Consider the following 18,261-nt stretch of genomic DNA (forward strand, 5'->3'; position numbering starts at 1 on the left):
GTTTAAAGGGGAGTAAGGCTACTAAGCCCTTTAAAACTACTGCAGACTTGGCACCTGGCAACCTCCTTTTAAGCCTTTGACACTTGCAAAGCCTAATCTTCTCGTAGAGCAGTTTGAAGGGTTGTGCAGTCACTTAAAATATTAATTTACATGACGGGTAATTTTGTATCTGAATGCCAATGGTCGTTAATTTACTAATAAGCTCACAGCATGCGATTTCCCTGGGACCTTGCCCTAGAAACTGTTGCATTTGTTATAAAATACTTAAAAGTAATTACTGATTCCATAGCCATTGGCCTGGAAGGGAAGACGTCTGAGTTAAGAGTCTCTGATCATCTTTTTATGTAAGCAGAATGATAGACATCCAGCAGGAGGGTTTCCACCTCTCTAAATAACAGGCTCTCGTTTGGTTCCTAGGTCCCTCACCTGGATGCACGTGGGAGAAATGAACTGAATCRTGGATACCTTTGGTAAGTGTCGACCCTTGGGAGATACCACGTGCTTGGATTCTTTCTGGAGTTTTGTAACTCGTCTGTCTCATGTTTCTTAACAGTCACCAATACAGAAGACTGGTTGGTGTCAGAAATGTACTGCTAGGTGAGCAGCCTATTTTGGCTTTTGATCTTGATGAGAGTATTTTTAGCTTGGGTTTGGATACAGTTTGAAGGGCATCTTGGGGAAAGAGTTGAGCCTGGACGACTTAGCTCCTCTGCTGGTGCTATAAAAACCTAATTACTCGCACAACTCATTTGCCAAGCATCCGAGTTACAGGTAAGGATTTGTTGCTTGCAGCTGGTTGGCAGGTAGGTTTGCGTGAGTGGTGACTCATGTTTGAGCACTGCAACTGCACTTCCTTGTGTAATCAACAGAGAGGCTAGCTGGGAAGAGACAGGATTAATTAGCATTTTGCTTTATTTGTAATACAGGTATTGCAGTAGTGCAGTGCTTAGGCTACTGCTTCACATAGTCAATGGTAAATTAGGCCTTGGTGCTACATAACAAGGGTTTGCAATCTAGACTTTCTTGCCAAAATCCCTGGTAAACAAAAGAGGCACCTCACAAGGGACTGATACGATCTACAAAGTATATCCAGGGGTTTGTTTGTTTTCTTCTTCCTTCTGGAACTATAAAGCATTTTTGTTCTGTTTTATCTTGGGCCCTTTTCAAGAGTAGAAACATGTATGAAATTATGTTTTATTTTTGCATAAAAATTTCAAATGCACTTCTCTCAGAGTCTTAATGTATACAGTATGGGTATTTTTATATATATATATATATATATATATATATGAAAAGCATTTGGCTAAGTTTTGGTGTTGCTTCAGTTTCTTAAGCATCACTAAAGGAAAGTAGAATGAATAATCAGGAGCTTTTGAATCATGATCTCAAAAAAGTGATTCTGTCCTAGTTGGATTTAGTTGGTAGAGTTACCCAGTCTACTCTTTAATCAGCATATATCCAACCCAGTGACGGATCTAAGCTGTTTATAAGATCTGGGACAAGCCARATAACTTCTCTGCCAAAGTCAGAACATGTCTGAGAACTAGTAGCTTTTATCAATTAGCTCTTTGGCTGCCCTGTCAGAACACATCCACAACAGGGAGTTGGTAGGTTTCGTTGCAGTGAAAAGCTGAGCAACAAGGGGAGAATGCAGGTACCTTTTCCTAATAGCTAGAACCTTCCTATTGCTCTAACTGTGCTGGTGAGCCCTTGCTRTGATAGGCACGGTCTCAAACACATGCAATTAAATGTTATCTAGAAACCAGATCACGGTACGTCTTCCACCGCTGTGTTTTAATTTTGTTTCTGTCTCTTGGTTGCTGCTCTATTGTTGCTCTTGATTATGAGTTAAAAATGTGCTAGTCCTTGGGCAATGCGGACTTTTAAAAAGGCAGAAAATATAAGGAAAGTTTTCTGCAGAGCGAAGAAACAAGGTCAAAGAATGCCTGGAACTAGCCCTGCAAGCCAAGAGTGCTTGCCCTTAAGAAAAGGAAAAAAAAAAAGCCTTTGGCAACAGGGAAAGCTCTAACCAATGGTAAAGTGCAATTACTGCTCAAATATGTACTATGTATAGAGCAGTTATTATTTAGTAAACGTCTCCCTCTCTCTCACCAGTGAAAAAACATGGTAACTTGTCTATGCTGTAAATCCACCCCCAATCCCCCTGGTAGTTTTTTAGGGGAAGAAAAAGCAAAAACCACAAGGCAAAAAGCAACAACCACTCAACCAATCCCAGATGAAACCTTGACTCACTGCAGCCTGGGGCACAGTTTTGAATCCAGCTTTTTGGAAAGACAAGTTCTTCCTGTTGCAGGAGAAGGGAGGGGAGGCATGAAAGGCCGTGTCACGGATTTCAAACGCGACTGTGTTTTGCAACGCCAGGAATCGGGCACACGGCAGGGGATTTGCAGGAGGGTTTTTAAATGCTGCCTTTTCCCTTTAGTGTGAATTTTCAGGAGAAATGTGAATTTTCAGAACCTACCAATGAGCTGAAATCAAACAGTCCTTTTCCCAAAATCAATCTCAGATAATTGGAGATAAAGCAAAAGCAGAAATCATCTGGCTCAGGTTTCATCTCCCCTACATTCGATACCTACCAGATAGGCTGCTCCCTCTGGGTTCCTATCCAGCATTAAAGAGAGATTGTCACACTCAGGGTGCGGTGACGTGTCTTTTAGAAGAACAGAGTGCGCTGCGGAAGAGTGTGTTTCCTTCCACTGTCTCTAACTACCCTCCTCAATGGGATATTAACTGTGCAGGTCTCTGCTCTTCATTCTACCTTTGCCACTTCTGGTCGAACCTTTTGTGGCATTGGGAGATGCCTTGAGATAAGACTGTATCCGTCGTTAGTGTCGCTTTCACAGCTTTAATTTGAGCCTTGCGTTTGGGAGTTTTTCACTGAAATCCTGGAGTGAGTGGTCACTTGGCTTTTGTTAAAAGAAACCCTCAAAAAGGTAACAGAGAAATGCACAGATTTGTCATGTGATTCCTAAACCAATGCCCCAACGCTTTGCTGAGAATCAGCTTGTGCTTTTGGCACTTTTGGCTTAGTGATACTCATGCCATTCCAAATTAAATTTCCAGCTGTTTGGCTTCCAGTTCCTCCTAGACATCAGGTGAAGACAACACTGTAGATTTTCAGAGCAGACCTGAAGGCTTGAAGGTCCAGTTTAAGTCCCACCTGAGATTTTACCTGTTCCTGTGTGTCACTGCTAGCTTCATTTGTACCCTTATGCCGATAAAAACAAGAAGCAGGTCTCTGTTCCACAGGTTTCTGGTGACTGTACAAGTCACAAAGATGCTCTGGATCTTCAGGCCCTCCAGAGTTTCCAACATCACTTTGAGCCAGACCCAAGTCTATCACAAAGATGTTAACAGGAGTAGTTGAGCATCTGGTGGCTAGGAGCATCATGTTTTGCCAGAAAATTAAAAATAAAACTCCAATTAAAGGTGTAAAAGCAAGCACTTTGCAAACTGTAAGTATTACTGGACAGGCTCAGAGATACTACTCAGGCGGCTTTTAATAGAGCATCTTTCTACTCATTTATTTTCCTGGGAATTTTAACTGCTGCAGGTTATTACAGTGAAAAAAAAATAGTAATGATACTTTCCTATTAATGAGTCCATACACTCCTTTCATCTAATAACTCAAAACAATGCCAGTTGGTTTACAGAATGTCCAGTGTTTTACTTGCAACGTGTTTTTTTCGCTCACTAGATGTCTTGGTATTTTAATATTCCAGATACAGGGTGATTCTTGATAAACTGGGCCCTTAAAAGAATGTGAGCTAGAGCTGGATTCTTTAATTAATTGGAACTATATTTGCTAGCATAAAGATTTGCTCCATGCTTTTGAGGTTCTTGGCTCTATTTCAGTATCTAGAACATGCTTCCTTTATTTCTTGCTGTATAATGAAGATATATATATATACAATACAACATATAACACAGTTGCTTTTTAAATGGGAATGTGTTTTGAACCTGAAAACAGTTCTGTTGGGCCAAATGATCCCGATATCAGTGAACAGTTTGCAACTTCTGTCCGGTTCTTAACACCATGGAAAATTAATGTTCTTGTTCCCCTGGCTTTGGATTTTTATACTGCAAAGGTGGAATCTTTCAGGTTGATGCAATAAAGAAAAAGAAGGCGAAGTAAGGAAAGCAAAGAAATTATCAGTTAATCAGAGTATTAGTCAAAAGGGAAGGAGTTTGACTCTAAAGCTATTTTCAATATGTTTTGTTTAGATAAAAGTGTTTATAGAAATGGGTGGGATTTTTTTTTTCATCTAGATGAACTCTAGGTCTTAATAGGTCTCTAGGTCCTCCACTATTGTTGGAAACTTATTCTCCTGAGTTGCTTTGAAAAACAAATTTTTTATCTTTAGGATGCAGCACATTGTGTGCCCTCCAGGCCTCCTCTTGTGGACTTGACTTCTTCACCTCTGGTAATTACATTTTTTTTCCCTTTATCTCTGATTTCTCCTCCTCCAAGTCGAAGTCTTGATAACACAGGTAGGTTACAGGAAGTAGTAGTTTGAGGACTACCTTTTCTCCTCGTATCACCAGACCAGTAGAAGGGAGGAGTGCGGCAATTAATGTACAGTCAGTCATGAGATAGGAACTGGTTTGGCACAGTCTTTCTGCATAAGCAACTAACATAGTCATGGATTTCCTTCTTATTTATTCAGGAAGCTTGTATGCTTCTTGGAGGCACCACATACCAGTTCTTGTGTTGGTTTATGTGCCTTCAACAAAACACTTCTGAATTTCTTCAGGCCAAGGAGACAAAGTCTTCACCATTACACGTGAGTTTCCTCCCACTGCCTGCACAAATTTCAGTCTGTATTTTCTAATATAACAAAATCCAACTCCAAAATCCAAGAGACTTGATTCTTCATTAGGCTGCTAGATGCTTGGTTTTTACCAAGTATTCTTTTTTAAAGTGGGAAGAGTAAGTTGTGGGAAGCAAGAATTTGACCTCACTGTTCCTTATAATGCTGAATATTTATGACTGTAGTGGCTCAAGTATTTACAAAAGAGCTAATCTGCACATTTAGAAGAGGTTCCAGAAATTAAAAACAGCTGAGGAGAGTAGTTCAACAGCTGGCAAAGAAGCTTGCTGTACTTGCCGGAGTGTATATCACATATATGACACACATGTGAAATACAAGAAGGTGTATTCCATATATTAGAGCTATGCAATAAAGACAAAAATGCCAAATTCCAGGATAGGAGACTGCCTTGTCACTCAGCACTGCAGCACTAAGTGCTGCCCTGCTGCAGCTTCTGTTAAGGTAGGCATATGTGGTAGCTTCCCAAACGAGCTCAGCTGCTGAGCAGCTCGCTGGGGTGCTGTGTATGTTAGCAAAGGCCGTAACAGTGCCCAATTTCAGCAAGAGTTTGTTGCTAAATCCATTTTCTCCCTTTCCCAAGCCATCTCCATCCCATCCTGGACATAGACAGCTGTCAAGCAGGGAGCCGAACGTCTTTTGACACCTTTTGGAGGCTTCTGATAAATTGTCCTAAACATCCAGGACCGTGTTTTGTGTGTAAGTACATTGGACTGCTATGGGCTGCTTGCTCAGTAACAGACCAAGCTGACAGCACAAGCGAGCTACCKGGTTTTGGTGACTAAGATGCTAATATTGGTTCAATTTCCTTTTCCTGTTTGTACAAACACTTGAGAGCACCTTGGTGGTTCGACAGGATGGGAGAGGAGGCAGACAAAGGCATGTTTTTGGAAAGATCAAGATTATCCTTCATGTCCTAGGACAGGACAGATGCTAAAGCTGGAGGATTTCCCGCTTGATCATATTAAATAATTGGACTTTCCATTATAGTAATACTTTTCTGATTAGCAGCTTCAGAGGAAAGTCGCTGCAGCCAGTGGTTGCTGATTTTTTTCCCATGCTGAGTCCCATCTCTCTCTTGCGGGGTTAAACTCTTGAGGTTGTGGCCAACAGAGAAGGAAGAAATTGGTGTTCTTGACTGCTGGTACTAAACCAGGGCATAGAAGTGTCTGTATCAAAAGTGTCCAGTTCACAACCACTGACCTCCACAAATTCACAGRTTGCAGGTAAGGTTCAATAGACACGTTTTATCCCCATGGCGATCTTGGTTTCTGAGGCCTGTAGGAAGTCATGGCTTATATTTTTAATCTCTTCTCTGCTGCTTGCTTCCAAAGGTCTTACCTGTGCTCACCAGCTGTGGTCAGATGAGGGTTTGGATTCTGCCCAATAATTTTTCCAGCAGGACCTCACCTGAAGGAAGTTGTCCAAAGAAAGTATGGTCCTGTGCCAAAATCGATTGCTGTCACAGCACACAGCCTTTGGCAGCACTAGGCTGTTTGTGCAAAATGAGTGGTTTCCATTTTGATTCCTCAAGTCTTTGTGCATTAAGAGACATTTTACTGCTCTTTCCTCTGCCGTCCGGCTGCCTCCTCTCACCTTCTTTCCTGTGAGCACCGTTCACYGAGGTAACCCAGTGGCAAGTGCCGAATGGCAAGTGACAGACACTTTCGTTCTCTCTCATCTATTGACTTGGCCAGCTCTGTCAAGATCTTGGGTAGCTCCTGCTGCTGGAGGTCAGTGGGCCCATGCGTGCGAGTATGTAGGTGCTCAAGGCCTAGAAGGAGGGAAAGACACACATGGTTTGTGTGGTTCTTTTATTGCCTTTTTCTTAATTTGCATAAAAATAAAATATTGGCCATGTTCCTGTCAACAGCGTAAAGACCTTCAACTAAAGCAGAGTCAGGATTTCCTGGGGTATGTAAAGCCAGCAACTTTCTCTAAGTTTTTCCCTTTGGTCCACATGGCCAAGTCTCTTGCAACTGTTCTGATGTTTTCTCTTTTGATGCATCTGTCCTGTTTTGTCTCCATGATTTTTCCTTCCTTGTTCTTTCGGGTTGACATTTTCTATTAAAAACTTCACCCGGGAAACACTCCTGTTAATTTCTGAGCAAACCTGTATATGGACTCTTTGGGGTATAGGTGAAACGTCTGTGGTTTGGCTCTATGTCTCTAGCAGGCTCACACATTTAAACTGGATTATGAGTAGCTTTTGTACGAGGAGTTTGCAGAGAAATTTAGCACAGTCCATAATAATCATGTTTCCTGGAGGTCCCAGCTGACTTTATAGCAGCAGTGGCTGCTGAGGGGCCTTGTGGCCTGAAGTTCATTGATGCTTCGTTGCCTTTCTGTTCCTGCTCAGAAAGATGCCCAGTTCTTGTCAGCACATACGGTTCTGTGGCCTGCCCACTTCGGGTACGTGGAGAAGACTCTGCTCATCTGTGTCAGCATCGCCCGTATTTGACACCTTTGCCATCAGACTTGCCTCGTTTGCATGGGGACATCCGAGTGTGATTGCTGGGCATATCCCTTGAGCAAGGGCCAGCTCTGCAGGTCTGCACTGAGCTGGTGAGGTCAGTGAAGCTGACTGAAGCTGTCCGTGTTGCCTGGGTAGGTGCAGAGAAAAGGTCTAGGGCTGCTAGATTCAGGCCGGCAGGAGTAACACGGTATTTCAAAGATGGCTTGAACAGAAAATCTGCTCGAGCACCTTCCTTTCTGAGGAGGAAACTGCACAGGAGAAAGAGAGACTGACTGCAGCTATTGAGACTGCCTGCTGCGCTGATTTTGACCATATAAGCTAATAAAGTTCAACTGTGACCCTGTGCAAGCTTATTCCAAGAGTGATGTCATTTCTGGCACCTAAGGCAAGTCCTTGGAGCTTGAAAATCGTGGCCCTATAAACTGGGTCTTCTCCATGACAAGTAAGCTCTTAGTATGCACCGTTTGAGACACGAATTTGGGCTGTTTTGCCTCAACCCATGTGCACGGTTCAGAAGGTCAGGCATTACCGCAGTGTCTCTCCTGTTATTTTAGGGCTCTCGCGTGTTATGGTTGGCCTTGATGACATGGCATTTGGTTTCAGTTATTTTTCCATGGGTTTGGCTTTGAAGAATAGACACATTTCGAGAAAAGTCCAGCAAGCTGTAAAGTTCATGAAGACCGAGGACTGTGATCTCGCTGAGACTTGAGCAGTTGAAAGGAGATAAGCATCTTATTTTAAGGACATTGAYGGTTTAACCTAAGTGTAGTGAATCTAAGTTGAGGGCAATGGCGAAACCAAAATTTGGGGTGGGTTAAGGGACAAGGAAGAGGCAAAAGGTAGAAAATAGAGGCAGTTAATGTAGTGTTTTCCTGTTTATGTCCAGCTGTTTTTAAATTACACTCAGTTTTACAATGACAAGAGGCAAAAGGGGAGAAAATGCTCTTGGTTGAAGTGAAGGAATTAGTCTGATAAATAATATGAAGAGTGGAAGGAGGAATTCCCTTTTGGGAGCACTGCTCTACCCTTGATCTTTGGCTGTAGCTCATGATTTGAGCTGGTGTTTTTCTTATTGCTGTGGTTTTTACTGTTAGATATTTTTTCTAACCTCCACATAAAGGCCCRTACAGCAAATATAGGCATCCTTTGTTTAAAGCGTGCCTGAGGGGAGAGTAAAAATTCCAAGGACTGCTTTTCAAAATGTRCGTGGCTGTTTAAATTAGCCAAAGCTGCTGGTATTAGAAGGACTCTGTTGTCTCCTCTCTTGTCTCAGCACTGAAAACTTGCTTCAGGGCTTATAAACTCACCCTTTAAATGGTGTGGTAAGGTTTTCAAACCCAAGAACCGCTTAATTCTTCAGCAAATCAGAGTCATTGCTTCRGAGTCATTCCCAAACATTATTTTGAAGATTAGATGACATGAGTTTTTACCGGCACRAAAGAAGTGCCTTTTATGCAGCTGTGGATTTGCAGAGGCCCTAGCTGCCGATATAGAAATGGTGGAAGGCAAGTGAGTCCAGAAGCAATGCGTGTTTAGGTCTTTCCGTCATRCAAACTAGTATTATACACATGTAAACCTAGAGAACACACCACTTTGGGGATTTCTTGTTTCTTTTCTTTGTGGATGTGTCATTCTCCCAGACTGGTGAACATGGGAGGCCTCATTTAATCTTTCCGCACTGCAGACTGACCTCTGTCAACGGCAGCTTGCTGCTGCTGCAACCCCAGCACTCGGGACTGCTTTTCYTCGCTCAGGAACGTGGATAACGGTTCAGGAAAAGCATGACASACTGTTGCAGAAGTTACAAACCTAGTAACAAAGTGGGCTTTCAAAGACATCCTATGCCTTGCCTTTTTTTCCCCTRCACTGCCCTCAGCGTGGCTAGATGGGCCGTGCAATTTAACAAAATACAAGCTGTCTTCCAGAGAAAAGCACCACAGAGAGAAAACAATATCTCTGGCCTCTCTCATGGCAGTCTCAGACTGAAATGAAAAACCAAAGAAAAGTTGATGTTGGAAGTGCTCTGTTGAAATGCAGAGACTTGTTCYTGCCACCCACTGACTTACCCAGGCCGGTGCATCCGTGGGTCTTCGTGCCCGTTCACAGAGGGCCACCAGAGACCTGGCTCCCCAGGACTCCAAAAAGGAACAAGGACGTGATGTTTTTATTATTATTTCTGTGTAGCGCTGCCTAGTTCAACAAGAACTCGGCTGGCTAATTTGACTGAGGCCCCGYTAAAATGGATTTTACCCTGGGTCACCTAAAGTTGACGAAGTTCAGGGAGGGAGCAGCAGAAATATTTTGCTCTGTGTCTCTGCAGGGGCTCTATGCGAAGGGCCAGATCTGCTGGAGAGACCCAGTAAACCTCGGAGGAGAAAGGGCAGCCTTGTAGTTAGTGGCAGGAAATTTATAATTTATTATCAATCGAAGCTGCAAAGAATTTTTAAGTGTCCAGAGGGACCAGGGATTATAAAAGTAGCATCACACTGATAAATATAATTTTTTTTTGCTAACCAGCATAACTTCCAAGCAATTCTTTCCTCTCTTGTCATTATCCTTCTACAATTTAAGAGAAACAAAAAACAAATAAATAAAAAAAAGAAAACATCAGAAAGCAAATAAAAAGAAAAGAAATACCATCCTATCTCCTTCATAGCCTTCAGTTTCTGGAACAGTGTGTACAAATGTAATTAATTTCCTTAAACTGAAGCAAATTTATATTTGTTTAGTGTTTTTTTCTTTTTCTTTCTTTTTTTTTTTTTTTTACAGTGAACGAAGGTTCTGTGACTACTAGACTCCAGGATGAAATGTGAGGAATAAAGTCTACTTGAAATAATAGGGAAGTCATTGAGTTTTAGGCTTTATTCTTGATCGGAGTCTGCTTAGAATTTCTCTCCCTGTGTGATTCAGCTGGCCTTGGAAAACCTGGAGTTGGAGTTATTGGAGGTTTACTCAGCTCTGGCATCCCTCAGGATGATGGTGCTAGTTATTGCTACAGGGACAGAAGGAAATAATGAAAGGTTAGGGATCATAAAGGCCAGTTTTGCCCTAGGGGTTGAATCACTAGCTCAAGATTCAGGTTTCTAAGTATTTAGGATTTTAACTATTTTAAGATCCRGGATGACAAGGTTTGTCCTATAGGTGCTGCCATCTGTTGATCTGCTCAGGACATGGTAGGAAGGCTTTAAATTTTCTCCGCATAGGGCAGAAAATGTCATGGCCAGATGCTGAATTATAGCCGAGCTTCTGGTGCCCTGGATGTTCTGGTCAGGTGCTGAATTATCCCTGGCTGTGCTGGGGGTCTTTGGAGGGGTCTTTGGGTTCCTGGGAAACACAGAGGAAGGAAGCACTGAGTKCAGGCTGAATTCAGAAAGCCTGAGCTCAGCGCTGCAAGCGGGATGGTCGCCGAGCTTGGGGCCCTTGTGCTGCTTGGCTCAGCTGCCAGGACACATTCAGCTAACCCAGCCTCCAGCCTGAGTTTCTGGATAAGGAAAAGGTTCCTTAATGCTCCCATTTTTGGCATTTTTTCCCTTTTCTTTTCCAAATTCAGTGCTGAAATGCTGGTTTCGCTCGGCTAAATGAGGACAAAACCTGGAGGAGATATTTCAGAAGTGCCGAAAGCAGAGCCGCCCTCCGGAGCCAAGCTATTCTTCTGCCTGTGATCCGCCTGTAAACACTTTTCCCTCCAAATTTTCAGCTCCTTTTGCGGTAAGGGAAAACATTTGAGCTCTGAAATGCTGACAGGTTAGGGAAGCTGCCGCTCTGCCCATAGCTGTGCAGCCCTCGTGTGCGGCTGATGGTGCTGGGACAGCAGCCAGCGCGGCCACAAGCCCGACGGAGCTGCTCCTGGGGCCTGTGCTGCCATCAGGGTCCCCTTGTGGGCCACAGTCCAACCTGCTGGGATAAGGACGTAGAGCCCGGGGTAAGCAGGACCCCGTCTGCCTGTCTTCTCTTGGGCAGGCGTTGAGGCCCAGCAGCTCTCGGCAGCCCTGCTGGACCCCCATGCGCTGGAGCCATCCATGGGACTCGAGTTCCTGACCACTGGTTGCGAGGGAGCTGCTTTTTGCATGCAGCTGCTTCAGGCTGGACTTTGCTTCCTAGATGCTGGTGTTTGGGGACTCAGGACTCAGGTAGAAGCCACCAGAGAGACGTGTGAGAGCATCAAGGTTAGCTCAGTGCTGTAATTGCACGCAGCAGATGCACATTCCCATCCCGGCTTTGCTGCAGTTTTCCTGTGTGACCCGAACAAGTATCCTGGTGTACCTCAGTTGCCATAACAAAACAGAGATATTATTTCCTTTCTCGCACTGCCTGTCTTGTGGAGCAGCTTTTGCGGTCAAGTGTTTTTACTCAGGATTTTACGGAACAGGGCTTGATGCAGTGAAGTCCTGCATTGTGGCCAGGGCCGTTAGCTGCTACCATGTTACCAATAATAAATAAAAACAAAGCAGGCGGCCTCGTTCTGCAACAGTGACAGCCCTGGCTTGGGTTGAGGGAAGTCTAATCAGAAGAATATAAACTGTCCAAAAAGTATTTTGTCTCGTATTACCATTTCCTCAATTCATCCAGCCTCTCAGATACTCTCATGGAAAGAAGCAGTTGGTGCCAAAAAGCCAACAAGGAGAACAAGGAGAGCTGCAGCTTCCTCCCCTTGCTTTTTTATTTTTTTTTTTTTTGTAATGAAATGCATTTCAGCAAGCTGAGAGAGGAAGTCGAAATGTTTGCTGTTATCATTTCTCTCTCCAATATCTTTATTCACTTTGTTCCCCAATGGGGAGAAGATCTCTCTGCCCTCCCACCTGCAGTCCCATCAGTGATGTCCGTTCCCAGCTCTCACCCCCTTCGCTCCATTCTCAGKGCCCATCTTGTTGGTTCCACTGCTTCTCCTTTCCGTGGTCTGTCTTCTTGGCTAGTCCCAAATTCCTTAGGGATGGGCACGTCAACACAGAGGATAAGTGTCATGAAGCATTTTCTGTGCCTTCACTGTCCAATGCACTTGGGGTGAGTAGTTTTTCTGAGCTCCTTCGAGAACCTCCACATCTGTCTGCTGCAGAATCTTGACTTTATTGTACATTAACGTGAAGGCCAGCAACGGTAGGAAAGAGAGACCAGAACGTAGCCACGAGCAGCAGAGTGGGTAGGTGGGATGTGCAGCCTGCGTCTCGCGTGGTCCTGACCCTCAGCCAGCAGCCAGGTTGGGCCGGGACCGTTTCTGAGTGGTTCCCGAGCAGGAACTCGGCTGTGCTTCAGCATTGGACAGTTCTAAATATATATATATATATATATATATGTATATTTGCTATATGATGAGAGACATGGCTCTTTCTATAAGGCAAGTCAGGCAGTTGACACTGGGTCAGTGTTATTAGCTTCAGCACCAGCCAGTTTTATTTGGAAGGATCTGCCTCATTTTCTATCTGCACATCTGTGCAGCAGCTGCAGGCACAGAGTTCCCAGGGGCTCAGCCTAATTTGTAGAATTACAGGGGTTGTGCCGGACTATAGAAAAGGTCTATTAGCGTTGCTCATGTTGAAAATTTAAACTTGATGCCTTCCACATGTCTGTTTTGTTTGGTTAGTCATCTTCTGGGTCCACGATTAACCCTTTGGAGGAATTTCTTCTGAAGGAAGGTAACTCTTGCATCATCAAATTTCTTACTGCCCATTTTCAGGAGGCCTCAATTTTGCTCCGTGTCTTCTCCAGGTTTCTAATGGTGTCAGGAGAACCATGAGTTGCTCGCTTGGCTTTTCACTTTCCCTCTGTTTTCAATGCACGAGGAAATCGGTGACTCCTGCCCAGCCACCTCTGTACAAAGCCCCTGAGGAGGAATCCTCCGTCCACCCTGGGCCCTGGAGATGCCTTTGCATGGCAGAATGGGGGTGACTACCTTGGAACTGGGTCGCAGCAGCCACGACAAGGCTTTGCTGAAGGATTCACCGTGAATTCCAGCAATGCCCTGCACTGTCTGTGGTGCTTTTGCGAGCAGTAAATCAGTGCTGGCCGCGTCGGGCTGCAGGCAGCGCGGTGCAGATGGGCTCCTCGCCACTCTATTTTCGTCCCGCTGAAATCTACCATATGTTTATGCTCCGCAAGTGAAAAGCAGCAGAAAACTAACATTGTTTCCATTTCTGACCCTTTGGACAATACGGCTGTTGTCTGGGGTCTGAGCGAGGAGGGCTCCTTGCCAGGCTGGAGCCTCGTGCAGAAAAGTGCCACCTACTGAATAACCACGACCACATCCTGCTCCCTTCCCCGGCTCCCTCCTCTCCCAGCATGGCAAGGGCTCCGCTCGTCGCCTCGGCAGCTTCCTATCAGTCTGATAGCAGAGGATTTCTGTGCTCGGAGCGGGTTGCAAGCTGAATTTTGGTAGAGGAGGGACATTGTCCCTYGTGCATTGGCAGGCTGTGCATGCAGCTGCTCGACCTTATGGAAAATGAACTGGGAAACAGTATAGAAATCTTACTGCTGAATTTTTGAATTTTCTCARGCTGAGCCTAAAACCTTCAGTTTGTCAAGCTGAGCCAGATTTTTATCCTTCCACACTCTCTGCATTGCAAAAAGCCCCTCTTGATGGCTAGTAACTTCATGGAGAAGTCGAGGCCGGAGCACAGAGACAGGGTTCAGGTACCTCCCGATGTGCTCCAAGAGCTCAATGGAAAAGGGTCCAAAGAAAATATTCCAACATGTTCCAGTATTTCAGGAGGTAATTTTCTTTGCAGGAAAAATCTCARTATTTTGAGATATTTCCTTCCTTCCAGATGATTGAATAAACTCCTGTTCCTCAGGGTGCACCTACGTCTTGAAGCCTCTCTTGTTCTTTTTCCTCTCCACTTGCATCCTCTCCCTTTCTCTCCCTCACCCCAGGTTCCCAGTCTGTGTTTACAGATTACTYCAGCCATCCCCAAAATGCTGCTGTTCCCCATCAGCAACTTAGTGGTGTGGCAGGCAAAAATGAAGAGGACGACAGGAACAGACTATCCACTATTGTAGGTAGCTTCACAGCTCTGTCCTCCGCCGTGAAAATATTWTTCTAACAGGTTTTGACAGCTAAAATTGCAAGGAAGTGTCCTTGCATTTGCTGCTTGTTCAAACCATGATTTTATTGCTGACGGACTGAGCTAATGCAGTGAGAGGTGCTTGGGTGCTGGAGAGCACACGGCAGGGGCACCTGGAAGCAGCCCTAGCCTAAGTACATGGGCACGCTGGAGTCAACTCTCTTTTGCCTTTAACTGAGGGAAGTTTTGTCACCAGTTTAGGTAATAAAAATATTTAGGTAATGAAAATACCAAGGGATAAACGGAAGATGACTAATCACGCTTTTTCTGCTCATTGTTTGCCTTCCATTCATCATCTGCTCTTTTCCTATGATCTCATTATTTTAGATTCCTCCAGCCGAGTCTGTGCAGCAGAAATAGCTCCTCGCACGCTGCGCAGCCGTCTGTTGGCTCTGGCACGGGGCGAGCTCTGCCTTTCCCAGGGGCTGCCACGTTCTCGTGCCAATGCAGCTTTTCACTCGCTACCCAGGCCTGCTTAGCACCTCAGCCCTGTTCTTCATTGCAGCTTCCACGTCCACATCGAACTCGGGGGCGCTCGGAATCGGGGCTGCTCGAAAGCTGTTTAGAGAACTTCAGAAGGGAAGGGAAGGATGAATGGCCATTTAATAACCTGCAGGCAGGGCTCTCCGCTTTGGTTGTCGTCGTTGTTTAACAGGAGTTGATGCATGTGCAGCGGGGAGTGAAGTCATGGGAAGCAGCTTAACCAAGTCAGGAGATGTTTGGATAGTCGGATGCGTTTTTGGTTTCCTGAAAGCCTGAAAAAGGAACAAAAGTGTGGGGAGCATGGAAATATATGTGCTGGAGAAAGGGAGTCAAGCTGCAGTGCTGCTTTTGTGGTCTAAAAAGCAAGTAAACACTGGGTGCCATTCCTACTACATGCCTGTGAGCATCGGCCCGCGAAGTCAGTGGGCTTATTCCAATATATTCCAATAGAGTATATYCCAATATATGTCACTGAATGCAAATAACAATGCTGGGGACAGGCCATTTCTGACAAGCAGAGCTACTGTGTAGGTCAAATTCAGGCTACTAAAGGCCTGTGCTATCACTGTGAGGTTTCCGATAGCTTTCAACAAAATGATTATGGGAATACAGCCTGCATACATTATTATGCTAGTATAAGATATAGGTGATTTTAAATGTTATATGTATTATATAGTATTATATATGCTGGGTTTTGCACCAGGGCGTTTTGGGAAYGTGCTGGTATCTTGATGGGCAGACAAAAGCAGCACACTTGATTTACAGGCAGCAAAGAGTGACTCTATAAAAGTCACCCTTTTGTAAATGTGGAAGGTGGCCCAGGTGACTGCCGTGGCCAAGACACAATCATTGCTTTGCAGGTCTGCACACAAAGATGCATCAAGGAGAGAGATGGAGCAACTCTCCAGACTTGCTGAAATTTCGCTTCTCGGGTAATTCACAGCAATTCTTGAAAACTTCCCAGCTTTTTCCTAGGGTGCTCTTTTGTTTTAAGTGGGAAAGGGGAACAGAGAACAGGAATGGTACCAGCTGTAGACACCTTTTATGTAAAATTATACTCTGCTCTTCCAACAGCCCACACAGATGAATTCTTGATACGTTTTGGCAGCAATATAGGGTCTGTATTCACAAGCGTCTTCTAAAATCGATTCCAAACTAAACATTGGTATTTCATCTGGGAGAAAATGCCTTGGGTAGCTGCCCATGTGCAGACTGCATTTTTAGAAAAATGATGGCAATGCCATGCYAGCCGTGTTGACTTCCAAAAGAACGAGATCAGCTCCCATTTTCCCTTAGCCTGATTTTGGAAACAGCAGATCCTGGCTCTTCATAGAATCAACACGAGCAATAAACCTAATTGGCTCATTAGAAAGACTAATTTGGCAATTCAAGTCATAATGTCGTCTTGGAGCTTTGCAGTTTGATTTAATTTTGACTAATTTTGCAAACACTGCGGGTTGCTGTAGCAGGCGGCTACGGGCTGGAAGGTTCCTCTTTCCTTGGGTGGCTCCTGCCCAGATCCTCACATGGCAGCAGGACCGGACCACACGTGCCAGCCACCTCTGTGATGGCTTCTTTGGGATATCTGCATCCAAGAGCTCTCCACATGGCCAGCAACTGAACAGAAGAGCAGGAGCCTCTGAAGCAAAGCGTGGTAATAACCGGGTTGTGTTTCTGCCACCATGGACACTCTGCTTTGCTTTGATAGCTCCTCCTCAGTGGGACTGGGCAGGTGCTTTGTGACTTCCTGCCAGGAATTAATAGGTATTTCCATTCATTGTTCACACCAGTTACCATTATCGCTTAAAATCAGTTAGTGGAGGCTGAAGTATTTCCAATGAAGCCCGGTTTAATGAGCCTGCTTGGCTGGAGGGTTTTTGAGAAATGTCAATTCTCTCATGCACCGCAGTATTCATCTCTTGTCACCGCTTTTAAAAAGGACACGTTGGCCTGCTCGGGTGATTTAGATGATCTAGAAAACCAGTTCCAAGGTAAATCTGTGATACTTCAGTTGAAGTCCTTTGCAAGAAGAACTTGGTAAGCTGGAACTGATGAAAGCCCTGGCTGTTTTCCCAGAGTGCGGAAAATGTGTGGCTTGATACTGGTCCCTGCCTCAGGCTGGTCTTTAATCTCCTGAATGGAGCATTTGTACAAATAGGGCTTCCTGAGCCCCTCAAATGCTGCCTTCTGTTTTAGCAGTGTGAGCAGAGCGTGGTCCCTTCAGCCCACAGGCAGGTAATTTTTCATGTCTAATGCAAGCGCTTACGAAGGCGCTCTGATCACCTGCAGGAAAAGCAGAACAACCCAAAACGCGGCAGGAGAAATTTGTTTCTAAGTCCGTGGAAGAGGAAACTGGCCCAACGGAGCCGTCTGAGATRTCAGGAGCGGGAATGCCTCGTGTTTGGGAAAAGCTCCTGGAGATTGTTGGGTGATTTGTGGCTCTTCACTCTCCCTTGATGACCAGGCAGAGGTTTGCAGAGGTCTGGAAACCGGCTCCCCAGCTACAGACCTGATTCAGGGAGGAACTTAGATGCCCCCGTAAATGTGTTTTCTTKTGTTCCATGCCTGAGTTCAGTGGAGCCAGCATTTCGTCCATCTCCCAGAAGTTCAGCCATTTGGCTTTTGCCAGGTCTCCTTTACCTTCCTTTCTTTCATTAATGTTTTTACTTTAAAACTCCTAACATGGGTCTTTAATTTAGATGCAGCTTCTGCCGGGCTTTATGCACACCCTTGCCTAAATGTTCCTTGYCATCAACGACAACCCAAATCTGCCATTGAACCTTTCCAGAACCGAGTCCTAGGCTATGACATCCAACAGGAGAGAAATCTACCCCAATTTCTAACTCACTTGAACTCAGCAGTCCAAGGTCACTCCACGAGCTCTCCGCTGTCATTCAGTGTCCAGATTTTCCATCCGTTTYGGTGCAATTTGCCCTTGCAGTGGCCGGCTGGGGCTGACTGCCCCAAGTGGTGGACCTGTTTCCTTCGGAGCGCTTACAAAGAGGATGGTTTAAACGTGTCCATGTTCCCGATGAATGGAGTAGGCTGTCAGGCCCCTGTGAATCCCCAGCTGCTCTCGTTCTGCTCCTTTGTAAGAATAATCACCCTTYTGGCCCTGGTGCAGCCTCCCAGGGTGTTATTAATCACCCGAAGCTCACTGGGGATAAGTAAGTGCCGGGGGCTCTGGCGTTTAAACCGCTCGCCTTGAGCCATTGTGTATCTTAGCATGAAGCTTGCAGGCCTGGGTCGAAAGTGTTTAACTTACCAGAGTGCTCTCTAGCTTGCACTTCCCCTGCTCTCGCCTCTTAGTTTTGATTAAAATTGCTGTTTAATTGTGAATTGCATTTGCAGGAAGCCTTCTCAATACTATCTGTCAGTAGGCCCTTTGGGCTCAGTG

The sequence above is a fragment of the Nothoprocta perdicaria genome, unplaced genomic scaffold, assembly GCF_003342845.1.
Source record: "Nothoprocta perdicaria isolate Ctin4 unplaced genomic scaffold, notPer1 scaffold_28, whole genome shotgun sequence".
NCBI classification, from domain to species: Eukaryota; Metazoa; Chordata; class Aves; order Tinamiformes; family Tinamidae; genus Nothoprocta; species Nothoprocta perdicaria.